Source organism: Nelumbo nucifera, chromosome 1, assembly GCF_055504915.1.
Source record: "Nelumbo nucifera cultivar China Antique chromosome 1, China Antique-T2T, whole genome shotgun sequence".
NCBI classification, from domain to species: Eukaryota; Viridiplantae; Streptophyta; class Magnoliopsida; order Proteales; family Nelumbonaceae; genus Nelumbo; species Nelumbo nucifera.
Window position 1 is genome coordinate 15732518 of NC_142649.1, and position 11008 is coordinate 15743525.

Here is an 11008-nt window from a genome sequence, read left to right on the forward strand (position 1 = left end):
CTTGATTGATGCTTCTTGGTTTTGAAATCTTGTTTTTGCACTTGCTATGAACTTGGTCATCAACTCCTCTAGGTTTGTTTTCTTTTCCGACTGATTGAAGTTTTGGGGGAAGGGTTTCACCACATTTTGATTTGACCAAGACTGATTCGGGTGGTTCCTCCATCCGGGGTTAAAGGCACGAGGGTACTGATTGCCTTGCTGCCTTTGCAAGTCACCAACAAAGTCTACCTGCTCGAGGGACTGCACAAACTGATTTCCAACTTGACATTCGGTGCTGATATGACCTCCCCCACACCATTCACAAGTCACAGTCTGAACATGCATGGCTGCTATCTGCATCTCATCTATCTTCTTGCTGAGTGCACTGATTTGCACAGGTAGGGCTGTATAGGTGTCCACATTGTGAAGTCTGGACTGTCTCCTAACTTGTTCTCTCTTGGAATGCCATTGGTAGTTGTTTTCGGCCATCTCATCTATGAGTGCATGGGCAACTTCAGGGGGTTTGTTATTGGTGGAACCCCCAGCTGCAGCATCCATAATGGTCTTGTTGGCTTCGGTTAGTCCATTATAGAAGGTTAGGACTTGCAGCCATACGGTAAGTCCATGATGAGGGACCTTCCTCAACAACTCCTTGTAATGCTCCCATGACTCATACAATGACTCTCCGTCCTGCTGAAAGAAAGTGGTGATATCATTCCTCATCTTTGTTGTTTTGGATGGAGGAAAATACTTAGAGAGGAATCGGCTAGCCATTTCATCCCATGTTGCTATAGATCCAGTCGGCAAAGAATTCAGCCAAGTCTTGGCTTTGTCCTTCAATGAGAATGGGAACAACCTGAGCCTCACTGCATCATCACTAACCCCATTGTGCTTGAGTGTATCACAAATTTCCAAGAAGTTGACGATGTGAGTGTTCGGATCTTCATGAGCCATGCCGTAGAACTGAACCGTGTTTTGTATCAATTGAATGATGGCTGGTTTGATCTCAAAGTTGTTGGTCGCTATAGCTGGTATCACAATGCTTGAAGCAGCCCCGGTGAGGGTTGGTTTGGCATAGTCCATCATGGTTCTTGGTTCGGCCATCTCTTCAATTCCAGCTCACTTACCTAGAAGCTCTAAGGCGGCTGCGGAGAGTTCTTTCAATCTCGGGATCGTAGGTGATGCTCTTCGTTACACTTCTGCGTGTCATAAACTGTACAAGTCAAAGTCATAAAGAGGCTAATCTACACATATCAGAAAAGAAATCTACCAAACCAAGAAAACTGAATACTACCGAGAAAAAAAAAAGCAACGAAGACAATGAGCAAGAAGAAAGGAAACTACTTATCAGCAGTGGAGGCTAATATACACATATCAGAAACATAATATACAAAATTAAAACCAGATTAACAATGGCTAATGGTTCCTAATTTGCTGTAATAATTCCCCAGCATCGGCGCCAAAAACTTGATGCGTATTGCTTACACTAGCAAGTGCACTAGCCGATCAAGTAATAAAGTGATGAGTAGAGTATCGCTCTCACAAGGATTTATCCAACGACTACTAGTAATAAATCAGTCAATTGTTATCTGATAAATCAAATTCTTAACCTAATCAAAATCTGAGTTCCTAACTAGCAAACTATCCTAATCAATTCAGATCAAACCACCTTCATGTAGAGAGAAGCAAGGCTGTATAAGAACACTAATAGATTCGGTCCAGCAATTAATTCATGAAGTTATTCAATTGAATTGGGATTCAACCATAGTTTGGTGAAATCCTAATGGCATGAGCAGCCTCTCTTGAGCACAACTCATCCTATCCATGGGTGACAATTCTTATATCTCTATCAAGAATTTAATCCCCATGGATGCATTAAGAGCAAGCAATTCGAAGGGCATCAATTTAGATTTCAATGAACACCAACCGAATCACACAACTTATCTCTAAGATGTGTTAGATTCAGTTCTTGACTAGCAGATCTGATTACCTAACTTCTTTCTCAAGCAATTCAGACAATCCAAGAATCAAGAACAATTCAGCCAAGACTGTTCTAACAATTAAAACCCTAACCAAGAAACATCAAGAACGAATCCAATCAATCGAATAACCCTAGAGAACTAATTACAAATCTGAAACATCATTAATCATGGTTCGAATTCTAGCAAGAAAGAGAAATTAATTGACAAAGTTGCATGAAACCCTAACTGAATTCGATTACCAATTGCGCAAAACCAAAGAAGAAGACAACCTAGAATTTTGCTTCAATCTTCAATTTCTTGGATGTGATTCTCCTCCAATTCGCATTCAGCAACCTTCTTCTTCCTCTAGATCTTCTCTTCTCTCCTTTCTCGCGCCTTTCTTTTCTCCTTTCTCCTTTTGGAGGTTCAAACCCTTTTCTCCCCTTTCTCTTCTCCTTTTTTTTCCTTTTCTCTCCAGCCCTCTCTCTTCTAAAAGGTAGCCACCTTTAGGACCCCCTTGGGCTGCAACTTGGGCTGCACTTGGGCCTCCCACTTGGTGGGCCGAAAGGTCTCCTTTGGAGAGTCTCGGCTGGGCTCTCTTCTTAGTGTCCCCCATAAGGCTTTGCTTCTTTATGGGCCGAATTGCTTCCACATTTTCCCTCTCAACATGGTTTTATGCTATCTTCCCCCTAAGCTGGTCCACACTCTTGAATTCCTAAAATCATTCTCAATTAGGGTGAGAAATCATGCAAATTATCATCAAAACCATGCATGAAACAATAGAAATGTTGTGTAGTTTGCGCACACATCAGCCTCCTCCGAGGGCTATACCCCCTCGCTAGACTGATGGCAAGACTCAATGAATAAGTAGCAAACACCTTAGCTATGACTTAATGTGTCAGAATACACCAGGACGGCCGAGGGCCCCATGTGCCTCAGTGCCCCACCTCGGCGGTGGCTAGCCTCCTAAACTTTCACACTTAGCGCTACCAGCAAAGGAAGCCAACCTCCACGGAGCTTTGCGCTCGACCTCATCGAAACAAGTATCCATAGATACAGGAGCTAAGCGAGCCTTGACTCCGCCTAGGCCCCATGGAGAGAGCCAGGTGATCCCCATGCCCTGCTTTAGCCTCCCTCCATCATAGGCCTCTTTGGCCTTGCCTAAGTGAACACTTAAAAGGGCGTTAGGCCAAGCAAGCCCCGGCCTAATCATGGAGGTTTTGCCTCGGCCACCCCTTTGCCACGCTTATGACGCACAAAGTAAACTGAAGAGAACTATGCTTGTCTCACATTGTGTTTTTTTTTTTCTTTTGGAGGGGCAAGGACCCTTTGGCAACAAAAGCATAAGTGCAAAAACAGTGCAAAAAATACAAGGAAAAACAACACAGCAAAACACAAATGCAACAGTTGAAGCAAAAAATAAAAAAATGCCATTGATTTTCATTATGCACAAAAATTCCTCTGGCTTTACAAATTTGTTTCATAGCCCCTCAAGCCTAATACATGTACATTGTCAAAAAAAAGAGAGAAAGAAAAAAGAGAAAAAGCTTGGCCTAAGCCTTGCCACCAGCTGGAGAGGAAGTGCAGAATCAACAGCCTCTTTAGGAGAGTCGGGGATCACCTTCAAAGATTCGACATCAGAATCTGGAAGCACCGCCCCAAGTGCCTTCTTGGTGTCCTCAATCCCATCCAAGCAAGCCTTGGAAGCGAGACCAGCCAACTCATCAACTTGTTTCCCTGCCTCCTGGGCCCTCTTCTCAGCCTCTGTAGCCCTCTTAGTTGCTTCATTGGCTCTCTTTTCTACCTTGGCCGCCCGCTTGTTCACCTCAATGATGTCTACCTCGGCCTGCTGGAGACGTCGTTCGACCTCAGAAATGAGGATCTCTACATGAGCCCTCTCCATCTGCTCTTAGGAGAGGAGATCCTGCATCTTCTTCAACTTTTCCTCGGCCTCCATGCAAAGCTTTTGTGCGTCGCTGAAGTATCGCTGGAACTCGTGGCCCTTCTTCACGGCGGTGGTGGTGGCTTGCTGAAGCTTGTCTTTCTCAGCCTCTAGCTTGTCCATGTTGGCTAGGGCCAATTTCAGCTGATCCTCTAGCCCAATAAAGTGAAGATAGACCTGCAACAAGAAAACAGTTAGCACCCAGCAGATGAACGAAGAACTGATGGAAAGGGAAGGGGAGCAAGCTGTTACATCACCTCGATAGGCTATCCTCAAACCAATGGCCTAATCGAGGTCACCAACAGGACAATACTGGAAGGACTGAACACCAGATTGGACCGAGCTAAAGGCCTATGGGTTGAAGAACTGAATAGTGTACTCTAGGCTTACTGAACTACGCCTTGGACAGCCATGGGAGAAACTCCCTTCGGCTTAACCTACGACATAGAAGCAATAATTCCAATAGAGATTGGGCAGCCGACACTCCGAGTTGAGGCATACAATGAAGCCAAGAATGACGAAGCCCTTAGAGCAAACATAGACCTACTGGAAGAAGCCCGAAAGCAAGCATAGATAAGGGTAGCCGCTTACCAGTAGAGAGTGGCCCGCTACTACAACTCCAGGGTAAAAGAAAGACACTATCAAGAGGGAGACCTTATCAGAAAAGTCATGGTCCCTGAACCTGGAGTAGGGAAGTTGGGCCCCAACTGGGAAGGTCCCTACAGAATCAAGTGAGTCATTGGCCCTGACACTTTTCACCTAGAACACCTAGATGGAAGACCTATACTTCGGACATGGAATTCAGAACCTTTGGATGTACTACAAGTGATTGTAACTTCTTTTTGAAATTGTTGAATGAATGAAGCAAAGTTCCTCTTCGGCTCAATGCTCAGCGCATGTACCTACTAAGTTCTTATAACTCTTCTGCCTCGCGACTGGCAGGGGTGCACGACCTCTTTCGAGGGCTATACCCCCTTGCTAGACCGATGCCAAGACTCAATGAATAAGAAGCGAACACCTTAGCTATGACTTAATGTGTTAGAATACACCAAGACGGCCGAGGGCCCCATGTGCCTCAGTGCCCCACCTCAGCGGCGACTAGCCTCCTAAACTTTCACACTTAGCGCTACCAGCAAAGGAAGCCAGCCTCCACGGAGCGTTGCGCTCGACCTCACCGAAACAAGTATCCAGGGATACAGGAGCCAAGCGAGCCTCGACTCCGCCTAGGCCCCATTGAGAGAGCCAGGCGAGCCCCATGCCCTACTTCGGCCTCCCTCCATCATAGGCCTCTTTGGCCTTGCTTAACTGAACACTTAAAAGGGCGTCAGGCCAAGCAAGCCTTGGCCTAACCATGGAGGTTTTGCCTCGGCCACCCCTTCGCCACACTTTTGACGCACAAAGTAAACTAAAGAGAACTACGCTTGTCTCACATTGTGTTTTTTTTTTTCTTTTGGAGGGGCAAGGACCCTTCGATAACAAAAGCATAAGTGCAAAAATAGTGCAAAAAATACAAGGAAAAACAACACAGCAAAACACAAGTGCAACAGTTGAAGCAAAAAATCAAAAAATGCCACTGATTTTCATTATGCACAAAAATTCCTTTGGCTTTACAAATTTGTTTCATAGCCCCTCAGGCCTAATACATGTACATTGTCAAAAAAAAAAAGAGAAAGAAAAAGAGAAAAAGCCTGGCCTAAGCCTCGCTCCGAGCTGGAGAGGAAGTGTAGAATCAGCAACCTCTTTAGGAGAGTCGGGGATCACCTTCAAAGATTCGGCATCAAAATCTAGAAGCACCGCCCCAAGTGCCTTCTTGGTGTCCTCAATCCCATACAAGTAAGCCTCGGAAACGAGATCGGCCAACTCATCGACTCGTTTCCTTGCCTCCTGTGCCCTGTTCTCAGCCTCGGCTGCCTTCTGTTCAGCCTCTGTAGCCCTCTTAGTTGCCTCATTGGCCCTCTTTTCTGCCTTGGCCGCCCACTTGTTTGCCTCAGCGATGTCTACCTCGGCTTGCTGGAAACACCATTCAGCCTCAAAAATGAGGCTCTCTGCACGATCCCTCTCCATCTGCTCTCGGGAGAGGAGATCCTGCGTCTTCTTCAGCTTTTCCTCGGCCTCCATGCGAAGCTTTTGTTCGTCGCTGAAGTATCACTGGAAGTTGTGGCGCTTCTTCACGACGGTAGTGGCGGCTTGCTGAAACTTGTCTTTCTCAGCCTCCAGCTTGTCCATGTTGGCTAGGGTCAATTTCAGCCGATCCCCTAGCCCAATAAAGTGAAGATAGACCTGTAATGAGAAAACAGTTAGCACCCAACATATGAACGAAGAAATGAAGGAAAGGAAAGGGGAGCAAGTTGTTAGCTCAGCTAGGCTCTACAGCCCCTCCTCGTACAACCTATTTGGGGCCATCCCCAACATTTGGAAGCGGTCCCATGCCAGGAAAGCCCCACTCACCAATGTCGAGCCAACTCCCCACGTTGCGGATAGAGTCCCCCTCGCGGATCTCCCACTCAGGGCAGAAGATTTGATCAGACCGTTGGGCGAGCTCCTCCAACGGTGTGGGAGTAGAAAATGGCTCCATTCGCTTCTTGTGGGGCCCTCTAGGGCATCACCGATAGAACTCCCGGTGCAGGCCACCTTCTACTGCGGTTGACCCCCCACGACCCCCTCGGCCGGCCTTTTCCTCCCTTCCTCGACCCCATCGGTAGGTCCTCTCAGCACCTCGGTTGGATGTTGTGGCACTTTCTCCTCGCGCCCCAGCTAGCCCTCCTCGATGGGTCCCTTCCCCTTTGTGGGGATCTATGGAGTGGCCCCCTTTGGGTGAGCTGTTGAAGAAGTTCCATTGGCAAGGACCTGTGCTCTCATCCCCTTGGTAGGGACCTGGCGGGAAGACCCCCCTTCCTAGGGGCTGATGCCTTCTCCTTCTGGGTTGTCGTGCCCCCGGTGGGCCTCTAAGGCGTCTATCTGCCAACCTTCGCCCGCTCCTTCGTTATCACGCGGGCATGGTCCAGTATGGCCTTTCGAGCATCTATCGGCACTTCTGCAAGAAAAACAACAATTAGTACAATTGCACAAAGATGAAGGCGAGGAAAACGTGGAAAGGAGTTGCGTGGCTTATTCTTCCGAGGGGGTAGGGCTGAGTCCCGCGAAAACCAATGGGATTTCCTCCTCCACGAAGGGTTGGGCTCGGACTCTTCCCAGGTTGAGCAGCCGCGCAAGATCGTCACTTTCCTCATTCATAATCAAGGGGACACTTTTCTCTGCAAACAAGTTGGCCTCTCCCCACCCCGACTTGAAGGACCAGCCCTCGGGACAAGACAAAAAGAAATATTAACTCTTCCAGTTGTGCATAGAAGAGGGGTTATCTACGGGCTTGGACTGGCGGGGTTAGAAGTAGAAGACACCAGCTTCAGAAAAGTGCTTCCTCAGCACGAAGTTCGCTCAGAAGAGTTTTGGCATCAACTCCACCCCTTGGAGCCGAGCCACCACCAGCATCGCTACAATGGTTCCTATTGCATTGGGCGCCAGTTGTCTAAGGGTAATCCCATACACCCTTAGCAGGTCAGAGATCAATGGATAATGGGGGAACTGAAGATTGAATTGGAAGAAGTGTTGATAAACGCAGATCTCCTCCTCCTTGGGAGTCCACGGCCGATCACCTGGCTCGGGCACCCTCACACCATAGGACGAAGGGATGAAGTATTGCCTCGTTAGGGCCTTGACCTGATCCCACTCTAGAGAACCTTTGAACTCTGGACGAGAAGGATCAGCCTTGGCCACTACCCCAGCAACACTCTCAACCCTCATCCTAGGGACGAGGTATGGGTCTTGCTCCCCCTCGACTTGGGGGGGACCCCTCGGCCTCCCTCGGTGTCATAGATGTGGTACTCTCACAGGGAGGGTCATTGCCTTGGCGGATGTCTTCGGCTCCCCCGGAAGTTATCCTCTCCTAGAGCACCTCCATCTTGCACCGAAGGGAAACAGAACAAAGGACTTAAAGGGGAAAGGGGAGAAGGGGTTTGAATGGAGCTCCCCTCCGATACATTTGGAAGTTCATAGCACTCAGGTCCAGAATCTGAGAAAGACATTGTTGGAGATTACCTAAAAAGGGGAGTGAAAAGAAAAGAAGTGAAGGCAGAGTGTTGAAGACTAGAGAATCTAGGAGCTGAGTTCATTCGAAAGCGAAAGCACTTGGAGGCAAAATGACAAGAAGTCTGTTGTTGAAGCACTTATTTAAAGAGGAACGAATGGCCCAGATTTCTCGAGATCCAACGGCTGAGAAGCCACCGCCTCCACAGTCCAATCATGGCACACCGCGTAACACTCACCCTCGGAAGGTGAAACTATGCACTAGCGAAGGCACAGATTGTCCTTGATCCAATGGACGCAAAATGCCTCCGCACCTGCGATCCAGCCGTGCCGCACCCCGAATGCCCATCCTCGAAAGGCGAAATAACACCCGCCCTCGAAAAGCGAAATGACACTCCGGGTGAACCAACGTGTCCACCCACTGTGAACCACTGGCTTATGCGACCCGGCCGCGCGAATGCACGCACCAGTCTGACTGGAAAGCCATCCCATGCATGGACCCTCGGCTTAAACAACCTTTGGCTTCACAGGCCCTTGGCTTAATAGGTCCTTGGCCCAAATGGCGGCACCAGAGCATCCGCACTGAGCACGCCCCCTAGGTCACTTGTCCGAAGCAGTAGTATTGTGGACCTCTTGCAACCTCGGCCCAACTTACGAAGACGAACCAGGCAGAGATGCGAAAGAGGACGCCACTGCAGGGTACACCTCGACTACCGGGCCCACTGGCGCTCACCATTACTACTTCCATCATCCGAAGCCAAATTTTTCTCCTCAGCCTCGAGAGTGGGGGCAAGTGATGTGGGGTGACCCAACCCAACCCATTCGAGGCTGGGAGGCCTACCCCACGAGCACTAGATCTGGGAACGAGATCCGCTACAGTAGAAGTTACTCTGCTCCTCTCGTACGGAGCCAATTGTAGAGCACCCACGCGTCCCTGCAGAGCTCTCTGACTGCCCTCGAACGACACCCATCCCAGGCATCCATCTCCACCTACCTCCATGCGGCTCAAGTATAAATAGGGGTGCCCCAATCTAGGTAAGGAGGATCGAATACAATTTGCATCTAGACTTGGAACTGATATCAAAAGCTATATTCTAATTCCCCTCTTCGTACCCCATACTAACTTGACTGTTGGAGACTCTACCACGGGTTCTCACCTAGGGCATTTGACGTATTCTGCCTTGCAGCACCTCGGCCACCTGCCATCGGCTTCTATAGTACTCGGAGCCCTCTCCTCCTCGGCCTTGGCAACAAGCTCCCCAAACCCTTGAAGCATTCGGCCAGCCTTCGGAGTCTAGGGATGAAATTACTTTGTTGTCCTCGGCCTTCTCGAGCATCAACAAAATCCATTAAGGATGTTGGATATCCAAATATGATCCAATCCGATAATATAAATCTCATATATGATTGGATTTCACAAAGGCTCATTTGAATTTGAATCTGTAAGGACGTTGGATATTTCGAATATGATCTGATGTGAGTTAATTTATATAAAATTTAATTAATTATTAAAAGGAAAAAACAAATAATCTACATAAAGAAAAGCAAGAATACAAGAAAATTTCAACTATTTTTATCATATATATACATCTTTTTATAAAAAAAATAAATAATATAAAAATTATGAAAATGCAAATCCTGCAAGGAACCTAAATTCGATCAGATGTAATATGAAAATCCGATAGGAGATATCCAAATCCAACAAAATATGATCAGATTATGATTCGGTCCATTTGCACCCTCTAATATTGGATTGGTTGTCCATAGGGAAAGCTAGTCTTAAAAAATGAGCTATTTTAGTGTTAGAAATATGGTGGGTGCTTGGCTAAGCACAAATGTCAACAGGTATCGATTTTGATGGCTTGAGTTAAATGATAAATCTTCACTGATCTGATCATATCGGGTTAGCATTGGATCAGCCTTGACCAGGTTCTGGTTGATGTAGACCCATGTTGAACCCAGCCGGCCCATTGATATTTTAGTATTTAAAATACTTGTATTGTGACCAACCTACTTTCACAATACAAATTTGTTAAATAAAAAACTAAGGGTAAGGTAGAACAAAAAAGAAAAAAAATTAAGCATTCTTAATGGGAAATCAGATCTGCACATAACCTTCCTACCGAAACGCAACCTTCGGTGGGTGCTGTATTCCTAGATGTATTTGGACAATCAACTCCTACTGAAACTAAGCCTCCTACTTGTATATATAGGATGTACCTTTCAAAATAAAGGACAAGAAGAATTTCTACAAAGTTTTCATGGTATCAGAGCAAGGTTGCTTCGAGAAGTAGAAGAGGAAGGTCTGTCGTTGTTCCTTTGTCGGCAAACGAAAACAGAGCAGTGGCACTGCACCCGTAACTGTGCACTGCACTCTTCCTGGGCGAAGCAACCCCACCTCGGACGAAATCCTTGTGAAACGGTTCCACCTCTGAAGCTAAGAAGTTCTGCGATCACAAAGGTACAAGCGGCGCGAGAGTGCCATTTTTCAGGCACCGTCGTTGTCGTCTTTCTGTCGACAAACAAAAACAGAGTAGTGGCGCACCCGTAACTGTGCACTGCACTCTTCTTGGGCGAAGCAACCCCCCATCGGACGAAGTCCTTGTGAAACGGTTCGGTCTCTGAAGCGAAGAAGTTCTGCGATCATAGGAGGTACAAGCAGCGTGAGAGTGCCATTTTCAGGCACCGTCGTCGTCGTCTCTCTGTCGACAAATAGAAATAGAGCAGCGGCGCACCCGTAACTGTGCGTTGCACTCTTCCTGGGCGAAGCAACCCCCCATCGGACGCAGTGTTGGTTATCAAGGCATGCAGAAGAATCCTGGTGCCAAAAACCATTGAAGCCGAGCCCGACCATGGCAATCCCAGAACTTGACGAGGGTATCATCGCCACACCTGAGAACAGATAGAGTTTACCCAGTCTAGGGTACTGAACGAGTCAAACTGGGTGAGAGTGGCCGCGCAGCTGACGCAGGGGAATCTGTTCCTTGAGATCGAAGACTTGGACGAGTCCAAACTCGCCTACTGCGGCCAGGAGCTTTCTGTC

The 11008-nt window shown here is 47.5% G+C and overlaps 1 non-coding gene across 1 annotated transcript; it reads left to right on the top strand.

The window, feature by feature from the left end:
• The first annotated feature begins 598 nt into the window (after positions 1 to 598).
• On the top strand, positions 599 to 705 carry LOC148802944 (small nucleolar RNA R71). The gene has a single exon (XR_016081616.1). It is a non-coding gene; the product is annotated as a small nucleolar RNA R71 (small nucleolar RNA).
• The last annotated feature ends 10303 nt before the right edge of the window (positions 706 to 11008 follow it).